The 18,221-nt window shown below is 37.9% G+C and overlaps 1 pseudogene; it reads left to right on the top strand.

Moving 5' to 3' along the window:
• Nucleotides 1-414: 414 nt before the first annotated feature.
• Nucleotides 415-18,221, top strand: part of LOC121296699 — a 33,073-nt pseudogene continuing 15,266 nt past the window's right edge.

The following is an 18,221-nucleotide window of genomic DNA, read 5'->3' as shown; positions in this document are numbered from 1 at the left end:
GAGTTGGAATAAACCTGACAGAGAATGAATGGACTGCCAGTTGTCGCCAGAAAGATATACATTCAAATCAAATGTATTAGAAATTAAAAGTTCAGTTACACAGGTTTTAATCATAAATGCCAGGATTTATTTTAAGTTCTATATACTTCAATAATTTAGCTTTGTGTCCCATTTACAGTATCTAATCAGAAAGTAGACATTGTTGACAGTTAACATTATACGGTGGTGAATCACTTTCATTAAAAAAAAATAAATAAATAAAATAAAGATATAGCCTATGTCTCCAAACTTTTCAGCATGCGTCGCCAGAGGCAGTGACAGACGTTTTTCGAACTCTGCCTCCCCCTACTGTGTCGTAGTAGGAAGTGACACAAGTTGTACCGGTGCCGTAGGAAATACTGTGGCGCTATTTTCCCATGTGTGTTTCTGTACAGCTTGCTTCACGTTTTACCGCAGTTTGCAAAAAAGTCGCGTTAGAAACATAAACATGGCGAAGAAAGGCAAAAAAGAGAAGAAAGTGAAGGGGTCTGAAAAAAACGCCGCTAAAATTGAGAAAAAAAAGTCTCCAAAAGATCGAAGAGAGAGGAGGTGAGTCGGATGTAATGTTTTGGTTGTAGTAGCTAGTAGTCCTAGTATATACCGGTAAATAACAACAAGATAAACTTTGAGAAAGAGAAAAAATGCAACTTGGGGATAGCGGATTATTTACCAAATTAAATACTCTGTTTAAATACATGAGAATATATATGCTGACAGGTAGACAACGCATCTCCCAATGGTGTCATTAAACTGAATGAAGAGTAAATTAATGAAATAAGCATCAACTAGCGCTCAAAACTTGACAGCTTTTGACATTTCATAATTTAAAAAGGACATACAGCCCACGTTTACCAAAGACTACACCAGGGCTTCTCAAACTCGGTCCTGGGTTCCCCCTGTGGCTGCTGGTTTTCATTCCAACCGAGCTCTCAGTTACTTAACTAGACCCTTAATTGACTGATAATTTGCTTAATTAAACAGTTGCAGTTCAAGTTACTTATCAAATGTTACAGCTAACTTGAAATCTGAAACTGTTAAACAAATTATCAGTTCAATCACTAATATATATTTAATATACAGTATTTGATATTGTTTAGTAGATTAACTATAATATACAAACACTAGCTTGAGACCTTGCGAAATATTGCCTTCAAACTGATTGTTGATATTTTTGAATGATCTTTTTACAGTATTAACAGGAAACAGCTGTACATTTCTTAGTATAATGAACTGGGGCCCGTTTCACAAAAGCGATTTGGGATGATTAGCAGTAGCAAGCACGCGTGACATTGGTGGAGGGCTTTGACAAGAGTGTGTCCTTTACTGCAAACATTATTCTCATCATCCATGATCTCCTTTCATCCCCAGGAGGATCTTGAAGCTCTGAGTTCCGGGCACTTGATTCTAAGAAGACGCAAGTTGTTGAAACAGCCTGCCCTCCCCCTTCACCTCGGTAAGGCAGATGAGATCGGCATTGCATGGGTTTAGCCCCCATGTAGGGGGTGCCGTGCTTTAGTAAATCTGGGAGCTCCTCCACAGTATAAAGGTCGACCCATCTCTGCAGTTTCAACAGGTCACATCTCGAAAACCGTTGACACAAACTCGTCACACAGGGAGACGTGATAAGAGTTTTTAACTGTGGTGCACTGATAAGATTTTCTTGTCCAATACCGACAGCTGATGGTTATCTACCCATATCGGCAGATATCGATCATAAATACAGTGCAGGTAAACAGAGGGCCTGTATTTAAACTGTTTTATAATTATAAATGTTAAAAAATTTACAGATGTTGTTTACTTGTTGTATTCATGACAACAGTGAACACATACTGTTTACTTGTTGCATTTACTTCAGAAAATGAATTCAGAGATTAACATAGTATTATATTGTGTGTTTGTCAGCAATTTATACATTTGTTTTATAACGTAGTCACACAAAAATAACACTTTGCATTTGTACTGGTAAAAACACTTCTGTAGAAAAAATATATGTGACATTTTTTATACTGTCAAACATTGCGCATTGTAACTTCGACCTATATCGTACAGTAGAAAAAAAAATTACCCTAAACAACGTCAACTACAGCAACGTTCGTTAAATTCTTACACTGCTTAAAAATGCATCCCAACTTAAATTGTTCACTTAATCATAAACAAAAATATTTCATGAAAATATCCAGTTACAAAATTCAGTCAAACTTGAATTTGTTGCTAAACAAGACGGTACAGTAATCAAGTCCTACTTCAAAATGCCGCCTAATACATCCGCAACCAGTGCAGATAAACAAACAGAGCAATATAAACAAAACTTACAAAAGGCAATTCTCTTTCACGTTTAGAGAGCCCACAGCGTATGAACAATAATTTGCATGATTAATGCTATTTTCTTACGAATAATAAATACCCCTATGTTTATTACAGTTTTGTCAACCTGAAACCAACTACTAGGCATTACTTAGGGTGAATGTTAGTCCGGAAACTGTGTAGGCTACATGTACTGTAATGCAGCATCGAGTTGGTTCTGCTGCACACAACTCACTATCCTATTGTTGTCTTCAGATATTAAAAAAAAAAAAAATCTAAACACTGGTAAAACTGCATTTTGGCCGCACTTACAGAGCACTGGGAAAATGAGTGTGTCAGTGTTCTTGTGTAATTAGTAAGCACCTGACCAAACATTAAATTGTGTCCTGGAAGAAATTCAAGCATGACTATCGTGTACATCAGGGGTGTCAAACTCCCGGAGGGCCGCAGTGTCTTCTGGCTTTCGTTCCACCTGAGCTGTCAGTTACTTAATTGATCTAATTATTTGATTAACTGGACACATTAAACAGGCCTTCAGGCCTCAAAATGTTTCATAGGTAGTCTACCTTGAATCAAGTGCATTTTTAAAACCATCAACTGTAAAATAACTTGAAAAATATTAAATATATCACATTCAACAAATAATTAGATCAATTATGTTAACTGAGAGCTTAAGTTGGAATGAAAACCAGAAGACCCTGCAGCCCTCGAGGACTGGCGTTTGACACCCCTGGTGTACATTATTAGCTAAAATAACAAAAAACTGCCGATAGCCGATTGTGTTTCTTTTTCCGTTATATCGGTGCCATGCTGATAGGCTACTGATTATCGGTGCACCCCTAGTTTTATAAATTCTGAAAAGGCTTCACCGTAGTTCAAATGCAGCACAGTTGCCAGGACCAGCTGGAAAGTGAGTGGACACACACACACACACACACACACACACACACACACACACACAGATTTTAGTGTAACCATATTGCAAACCATGGATCGTTTGTACTGTATAAGCCACTTACAATTGAGCCTTACCGGAACACCTGGAATGACGAGTGCTGTGTGTGTAGGTTCTCCCATGTTTTATGATTTTGCTGGATATACAGTACTGTGTGACTATCCTTTCTAAAAGTGCATTTATTGCTGCTTGCTTCCAGAATGCTTTATATCATTTGTTTTTATGTTCCTGTTAGTGAAACTTAGTTCTCTGAAAAGCCTGGGCAATGTTGGCTTCCTCTTCTAGCTGGTTTGTTTCTCTGTGCAATCTGTAGTGTACAACTTTGCAATGTTCTTCAGGAGACTGAGATCCCTTAATCTTTTTTTTTGTGAACATTTGTGAAGTATCCTCTATTTCTTTTGATTTTGCCACAGGTTAAATGCCTCCCTCTCTGTCCATCCTGAGAAAGATGAGCTAATCCTATTTGGTGGTGAATATTTCAGTGGGCAAAAAGTAAGTATGGTATTTCTATTTGCATGCATTGAGTGTGTTTGGTTAACCCTGGTACATAGATTAAAATGCCTGTTTATAGTAATAACGGAAACTCAGGTGGTACATGTGGGATTGCTGCCAACACTCACTATGGACAGGATAGTATAAAGGGAACTGTAAACCCATCTGTTGATAGTCATAACATTGGCCATTGTGCAGCCCTACTGCAGGGGTGGACAACAGGGGATCTCGGTTCAGCTGTATAATTAAGCACATGGTTGCCTACCATTGCCCTAGTGGGGGAAAAAGGAAAGCTGAAGTCACCTATATGCTTTATAAGAACATAAGAAAGGTTACAAATGAGAGGAGGCCATTCGGCCCATCTTGCTTGTTTGTTTTTTAGTAGCTTATTGATCCCAGAGTCTCATCAAGCAGCTTCTTGAAGTATCCCGGGGTGTCAGCTTCAACAGCATTATTGGGGAATTAGTTCCAGACTCCCACAGTTACCTGTGGAAAAAAGTGCCTCCTATTTTCTGTTCTGAATGTCCCTTTATCTAATCTCTGTTTGTGACCCCTGGTCCTTGTTTCTTTTTTCTGGTTGAAAAAGTCCCTTGGGTCGATGATGTCAATACCTTTTAGAATTTTGAATGCTTGAATCAGATTGCCGCATAGTCTTCTTTTTTCAAGATTGAATAGATTAAATTCTTTTAGCCTGTCTGCATATAACATGCCTTTTAAACCAGGAATAATTCTAGAGCAGCAATATCCTTTTTGTAGTGAGGTGATCAGAACTGAACACAGTATTCTAGATGAGGTCTTACTAATGCATTGTAAAGTTTTAACATTATTTCCCTTGATTTAAATTCAACACTTTTCACTATATATCCAAGCATCTTGTTGGCGTATGTTATAGCTTCCCCACACTGTCTAGATGAAGACATTTCTGAATCAACATAAACTCCTAGATCTTTTTCATAGATTCCTTCTTCAATTTCAGTATCTCCCATATGGTATTTATAATGGACATTTTTATTGCCTGCGTATATTACCTTACACTTTTCTATATTAAATGTCATTTGCCATGTGTCTGCCCAGTTCTGAATGCTGTCTAGATCATTTTGAATGACCTTTGCTGCTGCAACGGTGTTTGCCACTCCTCCTATTTTTGTGTCGTATGCAAATTTAACATTCTGGTTTACTATACCAGAATCCAAGTCATTAATGTATATTAGGAATAGCAGAGGACCTAATACTGATTCCTGTGGTACTCCACTGGTTACCTCACTCCATTCTGAGGTTTCTTCTCTAATCAGTACTTTCTGTTTTCTACATATTAACCACTCCCTAATCCATGTGCATGCATTTCCTTGAATCCCTACTGCACTCACTCTGAGAATTAATCTTTTAATGCGGGACTTTGTCAAAACCTTTTAGGAAATCTGAATAAACCATGTCATATGCTTTGCAATTATCCATTATCAGTGTTGCATCCTAAAAAAATTCAAGCAGGTTAGTTAGACACAATCTCCCTTTCTCCCCGGATACTGTTACCATATAGGTATTTTTCCAATTTGGATCTTATAGTTTCTATAAGTTTACATATAATAGAAGTCAGGCTTATTGGTCTGTGGTTACCTGGTTCAGTTTTGTCTCCCTTTTTGTGGATTGGTATTACGTTTGCAATTCTCCAGTCTGTGGTTACAACCCCTGTCTCAAGAGACTGTGGCATGATCTTAGTTAGCAGTTTGTAAATAACTTCTTTAATTTCTTTGAGTACTATTGGGAGGATCTCATCCAGCCCAGGGGATTTGTTTATTTCAAGCGCTCCTAGTCCTCTGCTAAGCCAAAGTTATTTAAAACTGGATAGGAACAGGTCAAGATGTGGGGTATGTTGTCCATATCCTCCTTTGTAAAAACTTGTGAAAAGTAATCATTTAATAGATTTTCAATTTTTTTCTCTTCATCTATGATGTTGCCATTTGTATCTCTTAAACATTTTACTTCCTCCTTGAATGTTCTTTTGCTTTTATAATATTGGAAAAACTTTTTGGAATTGGTTTTAACCCCATGTTCATTCATTTCTAGCTCTCTCTTGGCCTTTCTATTTTCTTTCAATTTTGACTGTTTTGTTCCCCACTGGGTTTTCCCATTTTAAAGTGGGAAGTTGAGTTAGTATGGCTTCTCCTTTGCTACACGCATTTCTGATGTCATTGTGTAACAGATTATTTTGCTCAGTGTCTGAATTTGGCAATAGAATGCCCCTGTTGTTATGCCCGTTGAATTTTTGTCCATTATTCTGAGCCATATTGATTCTACCTTGTTTTTTTCTTCCAGATTTAACACCTGGGCTTCAAGACTATTTTTGTTCTATACTGACCTATATATAGAACCTCCGCCTCTTCTGTCCTGCCTGTCTTTCCTATACCGTGTATACCCACTAATATTATATTCGTCTCCATCACTCGGATAACCAAGTTTCTGTAACATCTATCACACTGTAGTTACTTGTTCTTGCAGTAGCTTCAAGTTCTAACATTTAGTTTTTGAGCTTCTAGGATGTAGATAAATACATTTAATGGCCATCTTGCCTGGGTTGTTGCCTTTGTTTTGATATAGTGTCCCTTCTGTTTTTTTTTTGTTGATTTCTCCCCTCTTCCTTTCTAGTTTAAATGCTTCTGAACCTCCTCAAGGATCCTTTCTCGGTAGATTGGTTCCCTTTTTATTTAAGTGCAGTATAATCACTCTAAAGGGATTAATCTGTGTGTTTGCTACAGACAGTGGTCCTTTGATACAGTGGTCCTTTGATACAGGTGTCGCTGAATAGTGCAGACTAGAATCACATTGATTTTGGTTAAATTAAACTTGTAAAGGTGTGGCACTCTACATCTGTCTATATAGGGTTGGTTATATGACAATCGGAACCTCTCTGCCATCCACATGCCAAAGACATGTAATTGAGTCAGTAGCAAATGTAGCATGTTGCACACCTTTAAAAAGGGAAAGATCAGACTAGGGGACACATTACGCATCCTTGGAGACAACAGTGCATCTCACTAGTATAACATTTTGTGCACTTTATGGCCTGTGGTGATTTTCCTAGAATCCACCTGGCAAGTTTCATTGCTCTGTGGTTAACGCCATAGCAGAGTTGAATACTGCCTTTATAACCACCCTGCTTAGCATGTTGTATTAGAAATTAGGGCTGCTACGATTAAATCGAAAATCGTTTTTTTTTTTATCGATTCCATTCCTCTTTATATACATCAGTATAAATACTGGATAATGGATTCAATAATTACATTTTTTGTAACAGGCATAGTTAATAAACATTATTTATCAACGTAACTGCATCAAACACCCAGCCTTGCTATTTACAGTATTTTTGCCAGGCAAGCAGTGGACTAGCATCTTATTTGCTGGTCCCATCCTACCAGCGAATCAGTTTTGAAAATGCTTTGTAAGTATGCCCCTCTGTGTATTCGATTTAAACAAATAAAAAAGCGTGCCGCCTTGAATCCAGGGCAGGATGACAGGCTTGTATTCCTGGCTAATGGTCTATAAATAAATTGTGCACATTAAAGAAAACTGACTATGTAGTTTGCTCTTCTTTGGAGTTTCAAAATGAACTGCTATATAATTCATATTTAAACTCTAGGGATGGGAACTTTAAACGTATAAACTCTAAAGAAGTGGCAAAACGTTTAATAATATGCTAGACGTATAACTGGTCATGTGACAAATTGCACCAAGTGCATATTTTTTTTATGCATTAATTGTAGTAATGTATCATCAGTAGTCCATTGCGTATCAGACTGCTCTAGTGCCACAGTGAGGGCGGATATTATAAAAAGGATGGGGCTTGGCAATTGCTTCCAAGTAGTTTTTCTAATTGGTGCAACAGAACGATTGACACTGAGTTTTTATTTGTATTTTGGACCTACTGCACTAAAGGACCCCCGAGACACACTTCAAACAGGCAGGCCAGGCGTCTCATTTTACAGTTTAATGCAAGTTGTGTGGATATGTGAATCTGAATACTTTACATTAGTTAGTAATACTTATATACATATACATTATTTAGTAATACTTATATACATATACAATTAACTGCACAAGAAGGCAGACATATTAATTACTTAATATGTTACTTGATTGTGTGTTTTAGTTTGGCATTTAAAACAGGACTTGTGGCAATGTTTGGGAGGTTTGTGTACACTAGTACAGTATGTAGAAGAGAGAGGTGTTTGATTCGAGTACTCGGAAATTGTAATGCTCAAGTACTCGTCTCGAGCAACAACAGATCTCTAAAATCCCACCTCTACTATCAAAGACCGCAAACTATCAAATCTCTGAGGCAGACTTTTTAATATCAGTCACAGTGCTTTTTAAAATTACAAAATATTGTTCTATTTTATCGCTGGTACTTACCTTTTCCAGAAGTGAAATTATTTCCAACTTTTTTTTTCTCGCTTTCACTTTCCTGTAGCCATTTTGCATTAGTGCTGCACAGTGGGTGATGTTCATCTCTTTTTTTCCATTTTTGTTTTTTTAAAACCATATAATTTTGGGCAAAGTTAGTTATATAAAAAAATAATAATGCATTTTAAAAAAAGGAACAGGTTCCTGTTTGTTTGTTGTTAAACGAACCTTTAAGAAACACACTATTCTAAAAACATTATACTATCCAAAAATATGTTCAGTAATATGAATGTATATAGTTGTATCTCCACTAGCAACTTTAATTACCACCATAAATATAAACATTTCAATATATACTTTGATGTGTAGGGTTTTTTTTTTTTTTTTGTTGTACTTTTTAGTTAAGTCTTTGTGATGTTAAACGTTATTTGCTTATTTAGGGTTTATTTGCTTAAAAAATACTAACCAGGGATGTCAGTATCAGAATATACTGTAAAGTGTGTGTGTGTGTGTGTGTGTGTGTGTGTGTGTGTGTGTGTGTGTGTGTGTGTGTGTGTGTGTAGATCTGGTTTAAACCCTGAGATTGCAAAGCGTTTAAACATTCATAAAAAGTTACCAAAAGCATATCCCATATAAACTTGTGTTTAGTTTATATAGATTGCATTCCAAAGTACAGTAATCTGTTTGCAATAAATATTTTAGTAACACCCCTGTAGTAAGTTAAACTTGCTTTAGGCTTGTTGGGAATGTTACTGTGTTTTGTTTTGTTTTTTCTCTCCTGACGCTACCAAGGATTAATTGCAATTCGCATTCACAAGCTTTTACTTAACTGCAATGATAATAAAATAATCACGTCTGGAGGAAGAGGAATGGAGCAAAAATGTATGTGGGGGTACAAACAGTTTGAACAATTCAGTTTTGTGTGCCCAATTAATCGATTGCTATTTGGAGGCTTAACTGACAGCCCTATTAGAAATAGGTTACAGTATTGGCTGTTACCAGATAAGACACTAATTGCACTCCTGAGAAACTATATATTTAATTCATTGACTTATTCATTGAGTTACTCGGTCATTCCTCAGTCGTGCAATTAAAGTCATGTGTCATAACAGCCCATACATTAAACCTCCATGTATTAATTCCTAAATGATTGAAAAGAAATTCAGCAGTTAATATGCCCTGTCTACGTTTCTCTTGGCTTCTTTTTGTCTCCTGCAAGCAGCGGCCATCAGTTACAACCCACGCTACTATATATCAGCACTTTAGTTCATCCTGAAAAATAAGAACGTTCAACGGAGGTTTCAATATTAGTTGTCTTGTACATGCCCAACAATTAGTTGTCTTGTACGTGCAACAGTTAGTCGATGCATCGATTATTGATAATCTGCCCTTAAATTTCCAGAGGTTCGATTACATATTGGTGAATGTATGCATCAAATTAGAACCCAGTTTGAAGTCTTCTGTTGCTGGTTTACATTAAAACCATATGGGTATGATAACATGCTTTTTTTAGTGTTACTCCGGTAGATAAATAACGTCAGTGCGTTGCTAAGATACACACTTTAGGCTTCTACATTCGCATTGGACATACTTGTGTAAAATAGGTTGAGTTGTTCACTGGTGTGTCAAGAAAGTGACGAGAATACAGCATACCTTTTATGTAATGTGTAATAATTTCAAAAGAATGCCAATATTAAATCTATCAATTACCTTCTTTTGTTTCAAAGCATGTTGTTTTATCGCCCTGTTGCCCTATTTGGAACCTTCGTTCGCTACCCAAAAACACAGGCTTTCGTTAACGTTTGCTAGACTAAACCTCTTCTGTTTTGTATTTGTTTTGTGAGGATAAATTGTGGGATCTAATGAAAAATCTGATGTCTTCTTGCTTTTTAATAATAAAGTTTTCTGAAAGCATATAATATATTATGACTGTGTATAATTATACGCACAAGCATGCTTTCAGTTTTTATTGAATACTAAAATGTTCTCCATGCATCCATTATTGTTTTTCACCACCTGTCTGATTATTCTATTAGGGGATACATTGCTGATTACACCTCTAGATGAGTACATGTCCCCTTAATCAATATTTATTTCTTATCTGAGGGCTCAAACCATTCTTGAGAATATATTCTAATGGGTTATTCTTTGCATACTGTAACCCATTAGTAATACAGAGACACCACAAAATGTACTTTTCTGGTGCCTAATGCTAGATTCATACTCTACTACAGACTTGAGATTTGAAAGACAGGACCTAATACGATTTCACCACATTCCCAGAAGAGTGAGTCATGCCTGCACTGCAATTATGGGAAGAATGTATGACCCATTACTAACCCCTCAGAGTTTTAGACTCCCTGAACCCACCCTTCCCCCTTTTGTTGAGTTTATAAATGGAATAAGATTCTACAGTCTTAGTTTTTAGGGTTAGATGCATTTGTGGATGGGCAAAGTCTAGTTTTGCTAGAATAATAAAGAGAGAAACTGATTTTAAAGACAAACGGTTTAGTGTTTAAGCACCACTTATGGGCAATAAGGCTTTCTTTATACAGTAAAATAATTGCATCCCATGCTATCCAAAATTCCTGATTTATTGAAACACTGTGTTGTAGATAACTGAGGATATTTTCAGTGTAAATTTTCCAAACCTAGTCAGATGTATTTACAATCTTGCCTCCTGAGAATACTGATGATATTTTGTTTATCTCTACAGTAGGACATGATAGGACATTTCTTTATCCAAACTGTACTGTATCGTTTTATAGCAGGATTTGGTATCTCCATTATCCCCATGAACAGCAGAGATGTTTCACCCCTCATTTACAATGCGTGCTGATCGATATTATTTCAGGATGAAGTGTACATGCAAATAATTCATCTCGCTTAAAATAAGGAGTGAGTAAAACAAGGTTTATTATTAGAACGAGGGCCTTCAAAATAAATTCTAAGAGATTACCTAGGAGCAACATACTGAACATCAAAATAAACTTTTATTTGAGCATCAAAAGAAATGTATCACTTATATTTGAGCATCAGAAGAAACTTATCACTTATATTTGGATAAAATTCACTAGATGCGAAAAAAAAATTGTTTTAGAGCAGGTGCAGTGACTTTTTATTGTGCTGATTAACAATTAATCACGAAAGTGCTGCAAAATGATCTGACGATCTTGGGCAGATGTTGTGACTGTAGTTCGTGGCCTGCCATTGACAGAGTGTGTCTGGTTATACCGTCTTGCCAGGTTTGAAATTGTTGACTGTGAGCACCCAAGATGGCGACCCACAGTACGCTGCCGTAGTCCAGCCTCCAACATGCTGACTGCACGAAGGCGCTGCTCTCTTGACAGACGTGGCATATTGTTGTTTTTCTTATTGCTTTTATTGAAGCTTGCAATTCAACAGCTGATATTGCTCCAAATCCGCTGTCCAATCAACTGTCTAACTAATTAGGTGATTAAGTGCTTATGCTTCAGTCATAGTTACTCAAGTGTGTCATGGTCAAGGATGAATGATCTAGTGATTAAAAAGAAACCAAAAACATATAGTCAATGTCCATCATTTGTATACCTTTTTTTTTTTTTTTTATAAAAATTTGTTGTAATAGTGATAAGTTTCTTTTGATGCTTGGTATATTTAACATAATATTTATAATTTGGTATCATGCTGTTTTTTGCAGTTAAGAGTAGTTTAAAACAACAATGGTTAAAATAAATTAAATAAGTATTTAATTAATGTGCAATTGATATACCCTTTTATATAATAGCATTATATTAACCCTTTCCAGTCTGATGACGGACACTGTCCGACATCATCAAAAAGACGTCAAGCACAGGTCAATCAGGCCTGATTTGGGCCAGTCCTGCCCAATAGAAATATGATTAATGGAGAAAGCTTGGGACAATAGTGTAGTGTATCGTCTCAGGAGTGGCCGTCCTGCCAAAATCTCTCCAAGAGCAAGGCATAAAATCGTCCAGGAAGTCACAAAGAACCCTAGAACAACATCCAGAGATCTGCAGACCTCTGTCGCCATGGCTAAGGTCAGTGTTCATGACTCTATCATCAGAAAGACACTGGGCAAAAATGGAATTCATGGCAGAGTAGCAAGGTGGAAACCACTGCTCGCTAAGAACATGAATTCTCGTCTCAAATTTGCCAAAAAGCAACTGGATGATCCTCAAGAGTTCTGGAACAGTGTTCTATGGACAGATGAGTCAAAAGTGGAACTTTTTGGCCAACATGGGCCCCGTTATGTCTGGCGATAACCAAACACTGCATTCCACAGTAAGAGTCTCGTACCAACATTCAAGCATGATGGTGGTAGTGTCATGATTTGGGGGTGCTTTACTGCATCGGGACCTGGACAACTTGCCATCATTGAAGGAACCATGAATTCTGCTCTTATAAGATAATTCTACAGGAGAATGTCAGGCCATCCGTCCGTGAGCTGAAGCTGAAGCGCAGCTGGGTCATGCAGCAAGACAATGAGCCGAAACACACAAGCAAGTCTACATCAGAATGGTTGAAGAACAAGAAATTTTTGGAATGGCCTAGTCAAAGTCCAGACCTAAACCCCATTGAGATGTTGTGGCAGGACCTGAAAACAGCAGTTTATGCTTGAAAACCCACAAATGTCACTGAGTTAAAGCAGTTCTGCATGAAGGAATGGGCCAAAATTCCTCAACAGTGCTGTGAGAGACTGATCAATAACTATAGGAAGCGTTTGGTTGCAGTTATTGCTGCTAAAGGTGGCATAACCAGTTATTGCGTCTAAGGGGTGATTACTTTTTCACACGAGGGCATTGGGTGTTGCATAACTTTCTTTAATAAATAAATGAAGTAAGTATCAAATGTTGTTATTTGTTCACTCAGGGTCCCTTTTGTCTAATATTAGATTTTGGTTAAAGATCTGACAACACTCAGTGTCAATAATATGCAAAAATGCAGAAAATCAGACAGGGCAAATACTTTTTCACGTTACTGTATGTGTCTCACCAAGTGACTTGATTAAGACATCATCAGTAACTTACTAATTCAGTCCAAATAGGTATTGTTCATTTCTTGTATTATTGTACATTTTCCTTAACACTCATTTTCCAAGCAGTAAAGTTTTTATGCTCTGCATAATAATCAGAACATCTTTTTATCAACCCTTCCTCAACAGTAGGGAGCTTTTCTCATTCTCCCCCCTCATCTAGTGCAAGGTCAGTAGCATGGCTTTATATGCCAGGTTCTTACTTGGTCTTAACTGGTCTGTCCTTTTAACTGGTTTGACAGTAATACTCAATTGATGCTAAAAGGATCAAGTCTCCAGAATGTGTGCGGCCGTCTGTCTGGCCTCTGCCAGGTGGCTTGTTGTGAAAGGTCCCAGGCCACCCACTGAGCACGTGTCTTTAAACTTTCTTTTCTGGAAATGGAAAAAAGTCTTATCCTATTTTATCCTATCGAGGTTGTGGGTTGCACTATTCGCATTACAGACTCAGCTGATGAAATTACCTTATCTAGAGATCTTTTTTTTCTGAGAGATACCTGTAAGTGTGTCAACTTTTCAGTCTTGTAAAATCAAATAACCTTATTGTGAGGGATAAAAGCAGTACAATTACTGCACACGACGCTGGATCAAAAATGAATACTGAAAATCAGTGAATACATTATAAACCTCATGGATCTGATTTGAGCAGTCCACATCCATTGTGGTCTTGAAAGTCATCCAGTACCTAAAGCAGTCATTACTTTAAGATGTTAAGATAATGGTTTGCTGTTCCTGCCATCTATATCTATATCTATATGCAGACGTGAAAGTCTAATTAATTAATTCATTAACATTTTACTAAGATTTGTACTTAATTCTTACAGTTCTGCAGACAGACCAGATTTATTTTCTCAAATCTTGATGAACTCATTGTGATAGATTTATACAGCACAGTCTAGTCGTTACACCTCTCAACCACTCAATATTTGTACCACTGTATTTCTACCCATTTATAAAGGTCTAATTTGAGTTTGACCTCCATGCTCATTGTGAAATTTATATTGAATGTCTCACTGTAACCCCTTTTTAAATTGTGATACATTTTTTTCTTTGGCACCAAAATTCAACATGGTGAGCCAAGACATTTCAGGAGGATCAAGCGCATGATCTCTGGCTGGCATGTTTTTTAAATTATTGTTTTAGACAACTTCCATGCCGTAGAGTGGGCTTCTGCTCCAAGGGTACAGTGAAGAATTAAAGTAATATCTGGGAAATGCCTGTGGCGGTCCTGGCTTGCACAGTATTTCACATTTTTTGTGGAATTTTTTGTGTAAGTCTTACTTCTCATGAGACGTCCTAGGTCAACCCTTTGTTAATTCAAAAACATTGGCAATACACAAGAAAAAAATGACTCTTGGCTAAAATAAATAACAGATAACCTACAACTTGTGGTGTTATTTCACACATACAGACCTCAATGTATACTGCTGATAATTGCACTGGACTCCCACTGCCTTTGGCAATTGCTCCACATGACACATTACTACGCAGCCTATACTCAGTTGTACCATGAACTTGGCGCGCTGAAGTGAGCACTTTCTGTACACTCAGTGGTTGTTTCTGAATATGACTGAAAGGCTCCAGTGGTTGAATTGCCTACCCAATCGGTTTTATTGAAATCAGGAGTTCTTGGCACCCGCTTTTCATACCAACACTGGCGGGCCTTCAGGGAGAAGTGGGCATCGAGTGGTGGCTTGTAAGAGACAGCTGGTCGTCTGTGGAAGTTTCCATGAGAGCACAAGGTCAGAGTCTGTTTTAAGTTATATTCCTCTTAAAGATATATATGTAAAAGGAGTGCATACATTCAGTCCCCAGTGACTCTTCCAAAGATGATCAGGGCCTTGCAGGTTCATATCTTCATATTGAGTAGAACGTTGTTCCTAAAAAAAGGACAGATGCACTGAAAAGTTGTAATTTCCCCCTGTAAAATGAGATTTCTGAAGTTATTCAAAGACTTTGTTGCCTGTCTCGAGTGTACATTTTTTTTTTCTTTTTTTTTTTTTTTTTTTCTTTTTTTTTTTAAATGTGTCTAGGTATTATGTTTATTACAACGATGTTTACACCTTTAACCTGGACACCTTCACCTGGGCCAGAATCGCCCCCTCTGGAATTGCCCCCTCTCCTCGCTCTGGCTCTCAGATGACCACCACACCAGAAGGGGAGATCATCACCTACGGGGGATACTCCAAAGTGGTAAAATCTTCAGTTACAGTTTTCACTAATTCAGTGATTCTGAACACTAATAATCCCATACCAGTTTTAAGTATGAATTTACATATTTTTATACTGTACGTGTGTCCAAAGTATAGTTTTTTTTTTTTTTTTTTCTGTGACCAGCTTGTAGCAGTGATGTCACAATAACGGCTTATTGGAATGCAGAACTCCCCACAGCAATGACTAATTCAGGCTATCAGCATAAGTAAATGGTTAATTTACATCAGATTCAAGTCTGGGCTTTGACTGGGGCACTCTAGACATTTACTTTCTTGTTTCTAAGCCACTCCAGTGTCGCTTGGGGTCATTGTTTTGCTGAAAGGTGAATCTCCGTCCCTTAGGTCTTTTGCAGACTGAAGCAGGTTTTCCTCAAGGATTTGCCTTTATTTAGCTCCATCCATTTTTCCCTCTACCCTGACAAGCTTCCCAGTCCCTGCCGATGAAAAACATCCCCATAGCATGATGCTGCCACCACCATGCTTCACAGTAGGGATGGTGTTGCCTGGGTGATGTGCTGTGTTGGGTTTGCTCCAGACATAACGTTTTGCATTTAGGCCAAGCAGTTCAGTTTTTGTCTCATCGGACCACAGAATCTTTTGCCACATCTTTTCAGAGTTTCACACATGCCTTTTTGCAAATTCCAAGCAGGGTTTAACATGGGCTTTTTTCAGAAATGGTTTCCTTCTTGCCACTCTTCCATACAGGCCAGATTTGTTGAGTACCTGAGCTGTTGTTGACACATCGACAGTTTCTACCATCTCAGCCATGGAACGCTGTAGGTCTTTCAGAGTTGTTATTGACCTCTTGGTGGCTTCTCTGACCAATGCCCTTTTTATCCGGTTGCTCAGTTTGGGAGGACAGTCTGCTGTAAGCAGATTTTTGTTGGTGCTGTATACCTTCCACTTCTTAATGATCGACTTGACTGTGCTCCAAGGGATATTCGGTGCCTTTGAAATCTTTTTATACCCCTCCCCTGATCTGTGCCATTCCACAACTTTATCCCGGAGTTGTTTTGAAAGCTCCTTGGTCTTCATGGTAGTATCTTTGCTTTGAATGCACTACCCAACTGTGGGACCTTACAGAAACAGGTGTGTTTAATCTGCAATCATGTGAACCACTTTTATTGCACACAGATGGACTCCATTTGACTTATTGTGTAAATGCTGAAGGCAATTGGTTGTACGGCAAAGGGGGTGAGTACTTATCTAATGAAGCCTTTTCAGGTTTTTATTTTTAATTGATTTGTCGTCGTCGTCCGTCCGTCCCCCCATTTTTTCACACATTGAAAGTGTTGAGTAAGTTGTGTAAATCAAAGGGGAAAAGAATCCCATTTAAATGCATCAAGATTTCAGGTTGTAACACAACAAACTGAAAAAGTCCAAGGGGGGTGAATACTTCCTATAGGCACTGTAGATGCTCTGGTAAACATAAATAGTCATCATACTTTGACTGTTTGTATTAACCGCAATAGCACCTGAAAAAAAAGAAATGTGGTAACCACATTATTCTGCCTTTTATTGCAACTGTGATACCATTCATTGAGCAGAATTTGTAATGGGTACTTTAGCTGAAGCCTACCGACAGAAGGAGTACAGTTTCAGAAAAAGGGTGAAAACCCTTGCATTAAGAAAAGCAAAGTGTTACCTAGCAATAGCCAATCAAGTGTGTTTTAAGAAATGCAGTGCCCGCCCACAGATCTCTCAGCAGAGTGCAAAATGTTTTTTTTTTTTTGGGTGGGGGTGGGGACAGGACACTGCATGTTAACATCAACGAACATAAAGGAAAGAAGAAATGTTAAGGTGGGTATGACACTGTTGCAAAGTTAAGCGGCATCTAAGGGACTTTTTTATTTTTAATAGGATACAATTGTATTTATTTTTGAATACATAAAACCAAAATCCCTACAACGCTATCAACTCGAGGAGACAGCATCATCTTTACAATACCGTTTAAAATAAAAAAATAATACAAATGCCTGTAGCATTTTAGACTTAATTATATATTAGTAAATAAAAAGTTTTTGATTATCTGCATTGGTGTGTGCTTACTGCGTTTCACTTGACCGATACATTAGAGCTACTGCTACTTCTTTGGTTTGATAAATTAATAGGAAGGCAGTCATGAAAAGTTAGTGCCTTGTTCTTGTTGATATTTGAGTATTTGTGTTTCATTTACTGACAATCACGCTTGCTAACGATCGTTGTTTAGTAGGGCGGTTTATATTAAATATGACATCACTTATTTAATAGCCTACTCGGATAATCTCATGCATGGCAGTTTTCAGAAAATGAGATGTCTGTGTTCATTAGTTAGTTCTAAAGAACACAGTGGCTCACCGATGGACAAACGGGCAATAAAAAAATGCATCCATATCACCTTAAACCATGTGAACTCGGTAATCATGGTATAGAAAAATAGTTTATACCATGGCTTACCGTATAACTGGTACACCACGACATCCCTAGCAAGCAGTTGAACATCCTCAAGACCTGCACCACGCCACCACCCCCAGATTGATTGTCTCATGCAGCGATTCAGTTGTACTCTCACAGCCCAACTTCACCACGACTTCAGCGTGACTGGGACACTCGCCTGCCCCTGGTTCTGCTGGCCTGCTGGACAGCAGTACAAGATTCAACCTCCTGCACCCCAGCATTGCTCACAAGACGGGGAGCTTGTGTGGGTCTACAACCCCCAGCGGAAGAGGGGCTGCTGTCCCAAACTCGACAGCTACTGGCTTGGTCCATGCTGGGTCCAGGAGAGGATCGGAGAGGTGGTCTACCGTGT

This window comes from Polyodon spathula, chromosome 21, assembly GCF_017654505.1.
Source record: "Polyodon spathula isolate WHYD16114869_AA chromosome 21, ASM1765450v1, whole genome shotgun sequence".
Taxonomy (NCBI): Eukaryota; Metazoa; Chordata; class Actinopteri; order Acipenseriformes; family Polyodontidae; genus Polyodon; species Polyodon spathula.
Note: the sequence above shows the minus strand (reverse complement) of the source record. Positions and strands in the feature narration are given on the sequence as shown.